Source organism: Alligator sinensis, unplaced genomic scaffold (assembly GCF_000455745.1).
Source record: "Alligator sinensis unplaced genomic scaffold, ASM45574v1 scaffold1046_1, whole genome shotgun sequence".
Taxonomy (NCBI): Eukaryota; Metazoa; Chordata; order Crocodylia; family Alligatoridae; genus Alligator; species Alligator sinensis.
In genome coordinates, this window is record NW_005842174.1 from 1,414,308 (window position 1) to 1,425,160 (window position 10,853).

Genomic DNA, 10,853 nt, shown 5'->3' on the forward strand with positions numbered 1-10,853 from the left:
TAAAGCGACCAAAACGCTGGCTTGCATCCATAGATGCTTCTCAAGCAAATCCCGGGACATCATTCTCCCCTTGTACTCGGCCTTAGTGAGGCCGCAGCTAGAGTACTGCGTCCAGTTTTGGGCTCCACAATTCAAAAAGGATGTGGAGAAGCTTCAGAGAGTCCAGAGAAGAGCCATGCGCATGATTAGAGGTCAGGGAAGCAGACCCTACGATGACAGGCTGAGAGCCCTGGGGCTCTTTAGCCTGGAAAAGCGCAGGCTCAGGGGGGATCTGATGGCCACCTACAAGTTTATCAGGGGTGACCACCAGCATCTGGGGGAACGTCTGTTCACCAGAGCGCCCCAAGGGATGACGACTAGGTCGAATGGTCATAAACTACTTCAAGACCGTTTCAGGCTGGACATAAGGAAGAATTTCTTTACTGTCCGAGCCCCCGAGGTCTGGAACAGCCTGCTGCCGGAGGTGGTTCAAGCGCCTACATTGAACACCTTCAAGAGCAAACTGGATGCTTATCTTGCTGGGATCCTATGACCCCAGCTGACTTCCTGCCCTTTGGGCAGGGGGCTGGACTCGATGATCTTCCGTGGTCCCTTCCAGCCCTAATGTCTATGAAACAAAATGAGAGCCATGTTTGAAAACAAATAATTTTAGTTTTTGCCGGTAGCTTCTCTTCATAGGAGTTGCACAGTCATGCAGGATTGTTCCTGCGTGAGTACTTCTGGTATACTGCTACTACCACTTAAAAAATTAAAATGTTGTTCCTATGGTTTCCCTGCTACTTATGCACTTAAACGTCATTTAATACTTTCTTGGATACCCACATTCAGAAATGTACAGAAATTCCCCTGAGCTCAGCTTCAGTTGGCTCCAGAGATAAAGGCTCTCACCATCCATGTTAAGGCCCCTAAAGAAAAGAGTCTTACTCCTCCTTGAAGTTCAAAAGTGGATTCCTCTCTGCTGAAGCAAAAAATGTAATTGCTTCTTTTGCTCCCTGTTCAAGGAGACTCCATGACCTGAATTGGGCACCAAATGGAGGGTTTTGCATCATTTAGCACATTCTTGACTGATATGAGTCAGCAAGTGAAGATGTTGTGTAGTGCTCAGTGTCTTGGTACTAGCTGTGACCTCTTCTCTTTCACTGCTCATAATAGTGATACCAAGTGTGATACCAAGCTATCTTTTGTAGGCTTCAGATTAGCTCTATGGTTCACAGCCTTGTCTACTTTGGCACGTGGAAGATACCAGGGAAGCACCGAAGGACCTCCATGCTCTGAAGGAGCTTGAGCTTCTTGACTTCCAGTTGGGATTAACATCCTTTAAGTACATCTAGCATTTCACTGGGACTAACCTCTGTGGCACCAACTGCTGCTGTTACAATCCAGCAGCCCTGATTTAGCAGCCCCGCACTTCAAAGAGCTGGAAGTCACATTTCTCATCTGACTTGCAGCATGCGGTGAGAGATCTACTTATTCCCTGAAAGCTTCTTTTTTAGTGCTTTGGTTCAACAAGGACCACGTTCCTGTATGGTGACCCTGGAACCCATGGAGTCCTAACCATGGATGTGCTCTGCCTGCTTTCCCTAATGACAGGGGAGCAATTTAGAGTAGCAGAAAGTACAGTCTTACACACCTCACAATCCTTGGTCTGAAGAGGAAGCTTGAGGAAAAATAGTTCCAAGATGAAGACATCTCTGCATTGCTGACACCTGGATCTGAAAACATGAAGAAGCACTACAGTCTGATGGGTATTCGTGCTAACAATTCAGAAGTCTTTAGTTTATCACAGAAAGCCACCTCTTACTCAGGCCTAAATTACCACAGGTTAGCTTTCATCTGCCACGGGGTAAAAGAGTTGCTGTGGAGCTGCTGATGTGCAGCAGACACCTGCCCTCCTTTTTTTTTTTCTTGTGATAGCAAGCTTGTGTATATGTGTCCTAATGCACAATAGAGTGTATACAGACTGACTGGCTAATGCCTGTCTACTGCTAGAGCTCAGTGACCTGCTTATTACGGATTTTTTGTTGCATCTAATTTTAACTGAATTTTTTTTATTAACCCAATAGTAGTAGTTTCATAGTAGCTAGGGTCAGGAGGGACCTGAGCAGATCATCTAGCCTGACCCCCTGCCACAGGCAGGAATGAATGCTGGGTTCGCAAGACCCCAGACAGGTGATCGTCCAACCTCCTCTTGAATTTGCCCAAGGTAGGGGCGAGGACCACTTTCCTGGGAAGTTGGTTCCAGATTTTGGCCACCCTAACTGTAAAAAGTTGCCTTCTGATCTCTAACCTAAACCTATTCTCCATCACCTTATTACCATTGCTCCTGGTCATCCGAGGTGGTGCTGGGGAGAAAAGGGCTCTGCCTATTTGCTGTTGATCTCCCCTGATGAGTTTGTAGGCAGCCACCAGGTCCCCACCTCAGCCTCCTCTTGCTGAGGCTGAACACGTTGTTTCTTAGGGATAAAGAAATTAAACATTAAGCTGGGACTCTCCCACTGTTCCAGGAGTGATGCAAGACATTTGGATATAATTTGAGTACTTTCCATTTAAGAGCAAACCTTTCAGGGGCTTTCCTTCTGGTTGTAAAGCCATTCTGGTCATGGGGGGAGAGTGGGCCTATTACTTTGCCTTTAAGGGGAATTAAAAAAAAAATTAACCTAACTGTCATTTATGTTGAGTAAATTTCTGCACGTCTCTTTTGGCTTGCATATCTCTTGGTGCTTTAATGCAATGCTTACTACAACAAATTATTTGACAACTCCATCCCCGTGCAAACAATGCTACACATTGTCTAATGGCTTCAGAGTGCTTTGCCAAAAGAAATGTCCACTGTTAGCAGTGCTATGCTAAAATGGATGGATTTGCTCTGATAAATTGGTAGAGTTGTATGAGGGTTAATTGTATAATGTGCTTTAGTAAATTAGAGACACGTAGCTAAACACCCATTTATAAGTGGAGTGGAGTTTGGGTAGAAATGATTAGTTTTGGGAACTTGTTTTCAGTCTTGTAAGTGCTTGGTTTCTTGAGTTACTTAGTTGACATCAGTTTAGAATTTTTTCCCCAAGATTGGATTTATGTTTCTAAACTGTATTCTTGAGAGCTTGATATTCATGATGCCTTATTTAACTTACATGTAGTTGGTTTTACAGCACTAGTAAAATGTGAATTGTATTTAATAGGAGTCAAAATGGCAGTTCTTTGATTTAGCTGGTCCCATAAAATCTTGTATCCTCTTGGCAATTGCAGGTGGAGTCCAGGCTATGCTCTGCTTTGTTTGGCAAAATCACAAAACCAAGGTAGCAGCAGTCACATGTGCTTGCTAAACTTACTAGAGTGAAATGAGAAGCAACACTGGTTCTCTCTACTTCTGTCTTCATAAACTTATTTAATTTACGTTATATTTTGTACTCTTGTTTAATTGCTTTGTGCTCCCACTAAATGTAATTTGAAAGTGCAGAATTGTTCTATGTGTAATTTTGATGTTTTTCAGATCAGAGATTTAAGAGGTTTGTACAATTTCATCAAATATTTTAGAAGCTAAATTTTAAGGTGGGACTGATGGGAGAGGTTCTTTAAACTTTCTTTATCTTTTGTTTTCTTTCAACTTGATAAAGAGCCTTAACAATGGTGTCTGTACTACGGTGCACTCAGTCTCCTACAGAAACAAAGATAAATTCAGGAGCTTGTTATACTGGCATAGAAACCTCAACAACCAGTAACCAACTAAAATTAACATACCCTGTGCTCCTGATGGTACTAGTCTTTAGCCGTGTTCCCTTTTTAAATGCTTGAGACGATAGATGAGCTTTGCAGTTTATTGGCGGCATGACCCAAAGGTCAATGAGCCTGGGCATTTGGGGTCAAAAGGGAGTGAACTCCAAGGTGTCTTATCAGAAAGTCTTGCCAGCAACTTTCTCCCTTTGTAAACAGATGTCGCTAATGAGTATATCTATTTGGACCACAAGTGTGTCAGTGCCATAAGGGGGAAGAACAAATCCTTAGAGAGTGTTAAATACTTAAATGCTAAGGCCTAGATATATAGACAGGGTTGGAAATGTATAGACCAAAGCCTTGGTCTAATCTTAAAAGTCCAGTGGACAAGCATTCACATCATCTCTCTGTAATGGGCCAGTTCATTCTGCACTGCAGTCCAGTCTACACATTAAACAAAAATGGTATAGCATGGAATAATATGGTCTTCATGGCAGAGCTCCTTTTCCCCTTCCCCCCCACAAGAACAAATGAACAAAAAAAAATGTGGGTCTCTCTTGGTCACATTAAACAAAGATTACACATCAGCCTTGTCCCCTGCTGTGACTGATCATCCGTATGTAGCCGTGGATTTAACCCAGGGGTGGTCAGTTATTTCCGCTGGAGGGCCACTTAATGAGTTTCGGTGAGTGCTAAGGGCTGCACACGCACACAATCTTTCAGAAGATATCATTTTAGCAAATTGTGGATTAAAATAATCTGCTGTACCACATTTTAATTTTATTTCAAAAAATATTTTTGTCTTGATTTTTGTTATGTTGAATAGTGTATATAGAGGTGATTACATAAAAGCTCAAAATAAAGTCTTGCTTTTGTATACTATGTGTGTCTGGGAAGGGGGGTGGGGGATGTGCATGTGTGTGGGGGGAGGCTGTCTGTGTGCTAGGTCCTGGGAGCTGGCCCGGGAGGGTGGGCAGGGGGGCAGCCTGTGCAGCAGAGCTTACCCGAGTAGTTCAGGTGCAGGTGGCTGCTCATCACGGCTGGTTGGGCAGAGTGGGTAGAAGGCAGCTGGGAGCTAGAGCTGGAGCCCTGCGCACTGGGGTAGGATGTCTGCCTGCAGCTTCCCTCCGACTGGGAGCAGTGCAGCAGGGGCAGGAGGAGGAGGAGCAGGCCCCCACCCCCAGCCTGTAGCCACTTCCACCCACTTGGTTGCCCATAGGTGGCTGCTCATCACGGCTGGTTGGGCAGAGTGGGTAGAAGGCAGCTGGGAGCTAGAGCTGGAGCCCTGCGCACTGGGGTAGGATGTCTGCCTGCAGCTTCCCTCCGACTGGGAGCAGTGCAGCAGGGGCAGGAGGAGGAGGAGGATCTGCTGGAGGCAGGGAGGAGCTGAGCAGGATCTGGGCATAAAATGTGAATTGTATTTAATAGGAGTCAAAATGGCAGTTCTTTGATTTAGCTGGTCCCATAAAATCTTGTATCCTCTTGGCAATTGCAGGTGGAGTCCAGGCTATGCTCTGCTTTGTTTGGCAAAATCACAAAACCAAGGTAGCAGCAGTCACATGTGCTTGCTAAACTTACTAGAGTGAAATGAGAAGCAACACTGGTTCTCTCTACTTCTGTCTTCATAAACTTATTTAATTTACGTTATATTTTGTACTCTTGTTTAATTGCTTTGTGCTCCCACTAAATGTAATTTGAAAGTGCAGAATTGTTCTATGTGTAATTTTGATGTTTTTCAGATCAGAGATTTAAGAGGTTTGTACAATTTCATCAAATATTTTAGAAGCTAAATTTTAAGGTGGGACTGATGGGAGAGGTTCTTTAAACTTTCTTTATCTTTTGTTTTCTTTCAACTTGATAAAGAGCCTTAACAATGGTGTCTGTACTACGGTGCACTCAGTCTCCTACAGAAACAAAGATAAATTCAGGAGCTTGTTATACTGGCATAGAAACCTCAACAACCAGTAACCAACTAAAATTAACATACCCTGTGCTCCTGATGGTACTAGTCTTTAGCCGTGTTCCCTTTTTAAATGCTTGAGACGATAGATGAGCTTTGCAGTTTATTGGCGGCATGACCCAAAGGTCAATGAGCCTGGGCATTTGGGGTCAAAAGGGAGTGAACTCCAAGGTGTCTTATCAGAAAGTCTTGCCAGCAACTTTCTCCCTTTGTAAACAGATGTCGCTAATGAGTATATCTATTTGGACCACAAGTGTGTCAGTGCCATAAGGGGGAAGAACAAATCCTTAGAGAGTGTTAAATACTTAAATGCTAAGGCCTAGATATATAGACAGGGTTGGAAATGTATAGACCAAAGCCTTGGTCTAATCTTAAAAGTCCAGTGGACAAGCATTCACATCATCTCTCTGTAATGGGCCAGTTCATTCTGCACTGCAGTCCAGTCTACACATTAAACAAAAATGGTATAGCATGGAATAATATGGTCTTCATGGCAGAGCTCCTTTTCCCCTTCCCCCCCACAAGAACAAATGAACAAAAAAAAATGTGGGTCTCTCTTGGTCACATTAAACAAAGATTACACATCAGCCTTGTCCCCTGCTGTGACTGATCATCCGTATGTAGCCGTGGATTTAACCCAGGGGTGGTCAGTTATTTCCGCTGGAGGGCCACTTAATGAGTTTCGGTGAGTGCTAAGGGCTGCACACGCACACAATCTTTCAGAAGATATCATTTTAGCAAATTGTGGATTAAAATAATCTGCTGTACCACATTTTAATTTTATTTCAAAAAATATTTTTGTCTTGATTTTTGTTATGTTGAATAGTGTATATAGAGGTGATTACATAAAAGCTCAAAATAAAGTCTTGCTTTTGTATACTATGTGTGTCTGGGAAGGGGGGTGGGGGATGTGCATGTGTGTGGGGGGAGGCTGTCTGTGTGCTAGGTCCTGGGAGCTGGCCCGGGAGGGTGGGCAGGGGGGCAGCCTGTGCAGCAGAGCTTACCCGAGTAGTTCAGGTGCAGGTGCAGTCTGGCCCATGGCTGCCCCCATGGCATGCCACATGGGGCTGAGCTCGTCTTGCTCCCTGGCCCCAGCCCCAGCCAGTGGACACAGCTTTCTGGTGTGGCTGCTCCTGGTGCGGCTTCAGCTGAGCGGCTCCTGCCCTGGTGCGCAGGGCTCCAACTCCAGAACATAGCCACTTCCACCCACTTGGTTGCCCATAGGTGGCTGCTCATCACGGCTGGTTGGGCAGAGTGGGTAGAAGGCAGCTGGGAGCTAGAGCTGGAGCCCTGCGCACTGGGGTAGGATGTCTGCCTGCAGCTTCCCTCCGACTGGGAGCAGTGCAGCAGGGGCAGGAGGAGGAGGAGGATCTGCTGGAGGCAGGGAGGAGCTGAGCAGTATCTGGGCAGCTGCAGCCACACCAGGAGCAGCCTGGCCAGGAAGCTGTGTGCATTGGCTGGAGTCGGGGCCAGTGGGCACGGGTGGAAGTGCAGAGCCGGTGGACTTCAGCCTAATGTGGAGTGCCATGGGCCAGATACGGTCAACTGACGAGTGTCCACCCATGGGCCAGATTCAGTCAGTTGGCAGTCTAGAACATCGCCAGTGGGCAGCTACTGAAAAGTGTTTGGATCTTAATCTGTCTATAGGTCTTTGCTATGTATCAAGAGTACAATAACATTGTTCAAATATACTCTGTACAGTTAGGTGTACTGTAAGGCTGGACTTTGCTTTGTGAAGGTTGTTCTTGAATTTGATTCTAAACTCGTCGTCTTCCTGTAGTGGCATCTCCACAATTTATAACCCTCAATTTACAGACCTGTACTGCAGAGAATTGTGTTAACTTCAGTCACACGTGTATAGCAGTGCCATTGAAAGTGGAAACTAGAAGCGCTACAGCTGTCATGTGAAGCAAACAGGATGTTTTATCTTTTGCCTTTGCAAAGTTTGAAGAAAGTTTTTGCCATGTCCTTTCTCATCAGAAGCAAACCTAATCCCAAGTTTTTGATCAATGAAAGGCAAATGCTGATAACTATATTTGTTCTCATGCACTGAAATTCTTGTTATCTCTGCAAAGTGAAAGAATGGACTTTAAAAAGAAGTGATAAAAAAGGCTCAATTACTACCTCACAGCTTTGGGAAATCTGATAATGTTCACATGTTCTGAGCCACTAGCCTGTCTCAAAGTAATGAGAAAGAATAGGAACTTAGAGGAACTAAATCACAGACTATTTAGAAGCAATGATAAGAGTTTAAGCTTCATTCAGAAAGGCACTGAAAGGCCAAGGTCCTCTCTCACATATTGATTGTTGGAACATCCAATATTTATACAGCACCTTTTTCATTTGGAAGGCTCCCCAAGTACTTGATACATATATTGTCTCAAATACGTTTGCTGGGAATGGACAGCAGCAATAAACTGGGACCCTGAAGAACCCAGGCTTGAGGAAATATTGGTGTATGCTGCTAGGGGAAATCCTGCTCTTAACTTCTTCCTAAAGCATGCAGGTTCCCCATGCTAACTAGTCACAAGGTGCTTAGCTCCAGCTTTGGCTCTGAATGGTTTTTACTTTTGGACCATTTAGCCTTGAACCAGATAATCTGATCTTTATAATATAACAGGAAGCACATTCCAGTCCTATGCGAATGTTTGTGATGTCATCAGCTGCTGCATGGGAAACAGCCCATGGGTTTGTCTTTGGCAGGTAACTGAGAGGGCAGCAACACCTTCTGAAAGAATTTGTAACCCCGGTAAAGGCCAGGGTGGTTTTAGCTATTTTGGCTCTTAACTATTTTCTCTCTCTCTTATTAAAAAATAGTAATAATAAAAAAAAAATTAGCATCTTGCCATTCACCTTTTTACACTATTACAGGATCTGATTCCTCTGTTTTTTTCAGTGGGGATTATTCCTGCTTTATATTCAAACAAGTGCCAGAGACATTGGGCTCCATTGTATTAGAATCAGAGGCTTGCTGTTTTTGGTCTGGAGAGTCACCTCTCTTGTTTTTGAGGATATCATACCTATCCAGTTACTGATGCCAGGATAGCCTTGTTTTGTGTCTTGCTTTACTGTCTACTATTTCAAAATTTACTCGAACTGTCTTTCTTCCAATCTGGCCCCTAGTTCATCTGCTGATTATCAGACTGGATCCCAGAAGCTTGCTTGTTTATCAGTCCCTGACCATACTTTTTGATTGCTTAATTATGGCATTACAAAGAAGACAAGAGTTGGTTGCTGAAAAGAACCAAATTTCTAATAGCTGTCTTTGTCATTAAAACTCCACCTTATGCAAGGCAAGTTACTTGATCTCCTTTGGGCTTGGCCAACTGAGATTAAATACAAAATTAAAAGATCCTGCAGAAAATTGTTAAGGAAGCCTGGGCAGAACAATTGGGAATATCCTTTCATTTTGGGGATGAGAGAAAGTCAGAGAGAAACAAAACCAAGAGCTGTCAGTGTCTTGTTACTTCAAAGGAGAGAGAAGCTGGACAGCGGTAAGCTGAGGTCCATAGAACAGGAAGAACATAAGTTGTTAGTGCATCTCAGCACTGTCTGGATCAATGGTTTCCTCTGGAAAGTGTAATTCACTTTTTTCCATTCTGTGCTTGGTTATCTGCAAGGACATCAACAATGTGGCAGGGGGTCAGGTTAGATGATCTGTTCAGGTCCCTCCTGGCCCTAGCTACTATGATACTATAATGATTGTGAACATGGCCTGGTTCTCAGCAGTGATTGTGACCTTGTCCCGGTTCTTGGCAGATAGTTGTGTATATCTCAACGTATTAACTGACTGCAAATCACTTCAGTGGCCACAACCTCAGCCAGTGCTCTGTATTGGATTAATTTGAGTGACCTGAAATAAAAAGGCTCCCCTCAATTGACCAGCTGCCACTACATTTTTTTTGCATTTCCTTCTGTCCTTTGTCTTTGCTTGCATGGTAGAAGAGCTTGCTGTACAGGGAGGTATAGTATGAAATGCAGTGTTAATCTCTCTAACTTTTTGTTCCAGATAAACACCAGTTTTTTCCCAAGCTTAAAAGGTGAGATACTGCGAAATTCCTGGACTGTTAATGAATTACTTCTTAAAGTAAATTCTTTTTCATTAGAAACGCTGTTTGTTAATCGGAGCTTATTACTTGCACAGTAAAATAAAACTGATTCCGTATTTTCAGTTTTTGCCGCTGCTCATGAGACAGAGAGATGCATAACCTTTGACTCTTTACAGTTTTTTTTTTAACATTGAGACTTAAACTGAATGATGTCACTCTCCAAATTGCCTGTTGGCTCTAAACACTAGACTCCATCTTGCCTCTGCAGCCAGCATCCAAACTGGCAGTAGAGAGGGGAGGGCAAAAATATCCCTAGTAAAAAGAAAAAAAAAAATTGAAACTTTTGTCTTGGGGTTTGCATAAAAAATAAATGCTATTGGGTTCTGTTCACAGATGCATTGGGCTGCTGGCAAATAGACCTGAGTCTGTTTGTAGCCGACAAATACTCTTGGAAGACTTTGCACATCCAGGTCTTGTATCTGTTCTGGTGGAAGAAAAATAGATTCTTTTTACTTAATTTAATGACGTGCTGACAGCAGAGGTCTTTGTCTTGTTAAAAGAGACTGATCTTACAAAAAAGGCCCCATACGAGGCGAGACGATCCTGATGCGAGGAAAAAGAGGGAAAGGGGCCAGGAGGCTTCCTTGGCTGACCAGAGAAATCCAGGGCAGCCTAAGGGCCAAAAGGGGAGCACATAAAAAGTGGAAACAGGGAGAGATCACCAAAGATGAATATACCTCCTTTGCTCGCGCTTGTAGGGAGACAGTTAGACGGGCCAAAGCTACCATGGAGCTGAGGATGGCATCCCAAGTAAAGGACAACAAGAAATTGTTTTTTAGATATATAGGGAGTAAAAGGAAGGCCCAGGGAGGAATAGGACCCCTGCTAAACAAGCAGAAACAATTGGTGACGGACAGGGGGGACAAGGCTGAACTCCTCAACGAGTTCTTTGCCTCAGTGTTCCTAAGTGAGGGGCACGACAAGTCTCTCACTGGGGTTGTAGAGAGGCAGCACCAAGGCGCCAGACTACCATGCGTAGACCCTGAGATGGTGCACAGTCTCTTGGAAGAACTGGATGCCTTTAAGTCGGCAGGCCCGGATGAGCTCCATCCGAGGGTGCTGAAGGCACTGGC

At 44.1% G+C, this 10,853-nt stretch overlaps 1 protein-coding gene across 7 annotated transcripts in view; it reads left to right on the forward strand.

Moving 5' to 3' along the window:
• Nucleotides 1-10,853, forward strand: part of OSBPL2 (oxysterol binding protein like 2) — a 60,459-nt gene that overhangs the window by 9,599 nt on the left and 40,007 nt on the right. For 3 of the 7 annotated variants that reach the window (XM_025206832.1, XM_025206833.1, XM_025206835.1), the window contains exon 3: nucleotides 9,681-9,711. The exons of the other annotated variants lie outside the window; for them this stretch is intronic. The gene's annotated coding sequence lies outside the window, so the exon portion shown is untranslated. The remainder of the gene's footprint in view (nucleotides 1-9,680; nucleotides 9,712-10,853) is intronic. 7 annotated transcript variants of the gene reach the window in all.